Genomic DNA, 6,000 nt, shown 5'->3' on the forward strand with positions numbered 1-6,000 from the left:
TCCAGTATCCTCTTGAAGAATAATAAATCCATTCCATTATAATAATAATCGGTTGATTAATTTCCAGCGCCTAGCACTAGTTTACCTTTTATTGCAGATCTTAGTAATCAATTAGCTAATGATTCATTGAATGATTTATTTTTTATGGATTTTAGCGCATGAATTAATTTTACATCTGCGACATGTCGCTGCTGAAGATCTTTACTTTTATAAGCCACATCATGAATATGACACGCTTTATCAATAACATTTATTGGATATTTGCCAGGTGTTGATTAATCTTGATTATCAAGTCTGATATTAAGTCTGGTTCCAAGGCCACACTAATTATATACTGGTAGGTGTTTTTCTCCTGGGTATTTAGCCGAATGAGTATCACAGGTCCACCTGGATCTGGTAAAACTCAGCTGTTGCTTAATCTGATCATGAGGTGGTTAAAATGGGATAAGTTGTATTTGGTAGCTCCGTCTGTAGATGATCAACGATGCTATGATGTACTTAACGATTTTAATGAAAATGCAAAATCGTTAAATGAAAACGGTGATGATGTTATAGAGTTTATCACTTATATCAATGATGCTCCATTGGTAGGCGATCTTGATGGATTTATCAATAATTTAGTGGTGTACGATGATGCGATGTTGGATAGACAGACAAACCCTGCTAGAATATTTTCCAGATGTAGGCATAAAAAAACACAGATGTGATTTATGTTAATCAGCAGTATACACAATACCAAAAGTGATCAGGGATAATTGTAATATTCTTGCTGTGTTTAACGGAGTTGATACACATACGCTGAGAAATATTCATCAGGCTTGGTGCAGCGGTGATATGGGCATAAATAAGTTTAGAAATTTATTTAGTCAGGCTCAGTTATCCCCGCATGGATTTATCACGATAAATTTACATGATCCTCGAACACGTTATCGAATAGGTCTTGATAATTCTTTTAGATAATAGCAGCAGAGAGGATGCTGTTGATACCGACGCGATTGCGTATTTTCCTGCAATTTTTCGCGATCAGCGATAGACTGAGTAAGTAAATTAGAGTTTTGTCTCAAACCAGGTACTGGACCAATCGCGAAATTTTGCGAAACGGAGAGTGAACCATTTAGAGTCTGTTCATCCTCTCTGCTGCTATTACTCTTATGTATCAAAATAAAGTTCATTTTGTGAGACAGTGTTCTCCAAATTTCGCTGAATTCCCATTATTATAATGTACCCAAAGCTTTAACGTGGACAATTTTGAATCTATATCGTGCTTTTAATCTTCTTCTCAAGGAAATAATAGTGTGACATCAAACGAAGTAAAACTTAAACTTTACCTGCTGGCGGTGTGCCATCATACTAAATAAATAATAAACTTTACCAAGCAGAAAGTTTGCCATCAAACTAACTAAAGCATAAAAATAAAATTGAAGCTGTTTATTTGTACCACAATAAAAAATACTATTACTTTTTCTATCCCAGTACTATTACTTTTTTCTATAAAAATACTATTAATTTTTCTATCAAAATGCTATTACTTTTTCTATCAAAATGCTATTACTTTTCTATCCCAATACCATTACTTGTTTCTATAAAAAATACTATTACTTTTTCTATCAAAATACTTTTGCTTCTATCTATCAAAATGTAATTACCAAATTTAATAAAGAATAAAAGCAGAATTGTTATCAATAATGTTATCTGATGACATCGCTTTGACAGAAGCGTCTATCTGATATTATGAAAGTCTCCCGAAGACATAAAACTATAATGATTTACATCTGGACAATTTACAGGTATTTATTCTATCTGTGTGTGTTCTTCAAAATTGCGCCTTTCAGAAAATGTTTATTTCTATACTTTGCAAGAGCATATTACTTGTGAAACAGTGTAATGAAGCTCACATTTACAGGGATTTGATGTCTATAACATTTCAATGCAACTAGATCTGGCAAAGATCGTGTACGTAAACACAAATCTTCCTCTTCTGTTTTGCATAATTGCCTTATACGCTATGGCCAACCAAATAAAGCGTTGAATTCAAATTGCAGTAAATTAAACCCATGATTACAAATGATAGCATTAGTGCCAAGAGGTAACAAAATGTTGTCGTCACTGCAGCAATATAATTTACCTTGATGTTTCCAAATATAACATAGATCTTCGACTGTATCCAGGAGCATAAATAAGGTCTAGTTATATATAGAATATATAACCTAAGAAAACTGTAGAAAAGAGGTCACATGATATAAAAAGTTGAAAATGGGGAGATTTATGCAATCAGATCTTTTCCTTCTTTGTTGTGTGTTGCCATCTAGAACGTTCGACAACCTATACTTGTTTTCTGAGCAATCACATAAGTTGGTGACGTTAAATAGTATAACTAATGCAAGGAATAATAATACGAACACGTTAATGCTACTGTTATCACAATGTAAATGGTACTGCAATCAAAACGCTGACGTTATTACAGTAAAAATTGCTAATAGAATTGCAATCAAAACGGTAAAGTTGTTACAATAAAATGCTAACACTATTGCGATCAAACGCTAACATTATTACAATAAAAATGCTAATGGAATCACTGTCACAATACTAGTACCTAAATGATAATGCTACTGCTATTGGAATGTTACGCTACTACTATCACAATGCTAATAACTTTGCTATCAAAAATATCTTTCTATTACATTAAAACGCTAAAGCTACTGCTACTCAAAATGTCAGTACCATTATTTCAAAACTATAATCACACTGCGATTATATTGTCTTTACCGACCATGGCCATATCACCGGTTTGCGTGGGTTTAAGTCTCCGAGTCAACCAATTTAAGTACATGTGAAGGCTGCGTGCAATTAGCCTCTCGCGTTTTTGGCGGTTCTTACAGGTGTTTTCCCTGGCTATTCATTCACCATCTTATACTGACAACAATATATAGCCTATCTGGCGCTGAGAAATGGTTTTGAACGCCACGACCCCCCCCCAAAAATTATATCAAAATGCTAATACAATGCGTGAAAATGTAGATGTTATTACTTTCATAGTACTAATATTATTGCTATCAATATGTTAGTACCAAACCAAAGATGGCATGAAAATAGAATACCTAGTTAAGAAATTATATTGTATGATAATGAAAATTTTGATGATGTTTCTGAATGTCCCTACCCACTTTCTACCACCTGTATATCATAGTACACCTAATAACATGCCACCAGGTAATAGTGTTAAACTTAACTACCTGCACACGCGTGAATGTGGTTTTGTTGTATGATATTATAACTCCGGATACCGAGAAATTATTATGTCAAATAAAGCACAAAGCCGATATTTCTCCAGTTTATTGACAAAATTTAAGATCAACATCAAAATGTAACAGAAGTAGTAGTTAGATATAACACGGAAGGGACCATACATAATATATACTGTATTTGACAAACTGAACAAACTATTTGAACAGAAATAATTTGTGTTATATATATATATATATATATATATATATATATAGATTCACATAGAGAGATAGACAGACAGACAGAACGAAAAGTGCTATCCATGGGTTCCTATAGATGCATGATTGATAATAATAGGCATAATGAATATCTTAATACAAATGATACTATCATACAGTTAGAGAATTTTCAGTTCGTATTCTTGTACTCTACGGAGATTCTAACCCAGATCCGCTGGTAAAATATATTTTATATATTACGTAAGGGCCCATACAAAATATATTATGTCTGCACGCCTCGTATTTGACAAACTGAACAAACTATTTCAACATAAATCATTTGTTAATTATATATATATATATATATATATATATATATATATATATATATATATATATATATATATATATATATATATATCCAGAGAGAAAGACAGACAGATAGACAGAACGGAAAGTGCTATCCCTGCGTTCCCATGGATGAATGATTGATAATAGTAGACATAATTGATATTTTAATACAAATGATACTATCATACAGTTAGATAATTTTTACTTCGTATGCTCGTACTCTACGGAGATTCTAACCCAGATCCGCAAGTAAACGGCACCCATCGCCATGCCAGCACACACGAACCCATATTCCCTCACGATTAAGCACACATCACCAAAACATGATATTACTCAATCGGTGTTATATGCACTAGTTTGTAGCATACACACTCGCAAGACGACCTAGTAATTAATTCTCGTGTGTCTAAACATTCCTGATTCCTGTGAAAGAAATCAAAGTATGTATAATTAATTATAGAGAATTATAAATATACACCAGACAGAACGGAAAGTGCTATCCCTGGATTCCTATAGAAGATTGTTTGATAATAGTAGGCAGAATTAATATTTTCATATAAATAATATTATCATACAGTTAGAGAATTTTTTAATTCGTACGTTTAGCCGTGGACCTGGGTTCGAATCTCCGTAGAGTACGAATTAAAAATTATCTGACTCCAATATAGCATATTATATATATATATATATATATATATATATATATATATATATATATATATACAGTGTATGTATGTATCTGTATCTATATATCTATCAGTTTATCTGTATCCAGCGACCCACCTACGCATTTCTCGCTGTGTGAAGCGTTCAGTAGCTTAAAGGTAAAATTGGATGTATTCGAGAGAGCTCTGCTAATCTAATGCACGCTACATCCTTGGTCTTCAGCTTGATTACTCATGTGTGCCGTTTTTTAAAGAATGATTTAACAAGTAGACATCCTTGTGGGTAAATGAATGAAACATGAGACAATAAGGCTGTACGCAAGAAATGGGGTACAAATATACGTATTAGGTCACACAGCATTGACAATATCTTTTTACCCAGGTCTATTCGAATTATAGCTTCTGTTTCTTATATACAATAATCAAAGGGTCCTTGCTACCTAGAAACTTAAGGTAAGACCATTTTTCATAACTTTTTATAAGCATACAAAATAGTCTATAGATGCTGAACTATGGTATAAAGAGATCTAATCTAATATATCGAGACAGTAATTCTGGGATTAAGTGATATTTGTAATTGAAAGTTTTAACGAGTTCGTCCGTATTTATAAAAGGGGTTTTCTTCATAAAATTTGTCTTGACTATGGCATCTCATCCATGTTACCGTGTTAGTGTTCATTACCATTCTGAAATGCTTTAATCAGGTATAAATTTTTCGGATGTAAATAGGGCTCAGATAGAGTATAAATTACCATAAACACTGCGGTCGTAAGATTCAAAATGATTATCAATCTCAAGGCACAATTGTTGAAACATTACTTTATATATACATATATATATATATATATATATATATATATATATATATATATATATATATATATATATATATATATATATATATATATATATACGGGGCCCCGAGTGGCCGAGTGGTCTAAAGCGCTCTCCGTTGCGGATCATTGCCATCTCACCTCTGTCTGCGTGGGTTCGAGTCTCGGATTAGGCCATTGTGGGTATGTGAGAAAGCTTGCCAGTAGCTTCTCGTGGGTCGGTGGTTCTTTCTTGGGTTTTCCCGGGTTCTTCCTCCACCATTAATACTGGCCGCCATGTATAGTCTATCTTGTGCTCAAAAATGACGTTAAACCCTACAACAACAACAACATATATATATATATATATATATATATATATATATATATATATATATATATACACTCACAAGTTGTTATTTTACACTGGATACACGAAGATTCAAAGAAACATTGGAGAGGGGCACACACTGGGGTATCATGCAGCAGATCTGTGGCATCATGTCTCACCCCACCACTCTGGTGGCCTATTGGTTAAAGTGTCCCCTCGAAGGCGAGAGGTCGTGGGTTCGAACCCCAGCCGAATCATATCAGTTGTCTCGTTAGGCGCTCAGCATTAAGAGGTTAAAGTTAGGACTGGTCGGCCTGGTGTCAGGATAATGCGACTGGGTGGGACATCATGCTACATGTCTGCGGCTTGATGCCCCAGTGCTAGACATCACTATAAAC

The sequence above is a fragment of the Sinohyriopsis cumingii genome, chromosome 12 (genome assembly GCF_028554795.1).
Source record: "Sinohyriopsis cumingii isolate HCF-2022 chromosome 12, ASM2855479v2, whole genome shotgun sequence".
Taxonomy (NCBI): Eukaryota; Metazoa; Mollusca; class Bivalvia; order Unionida; family Unionidae; genus Sinohyriopsis; species Sinohyriopsis cumingii.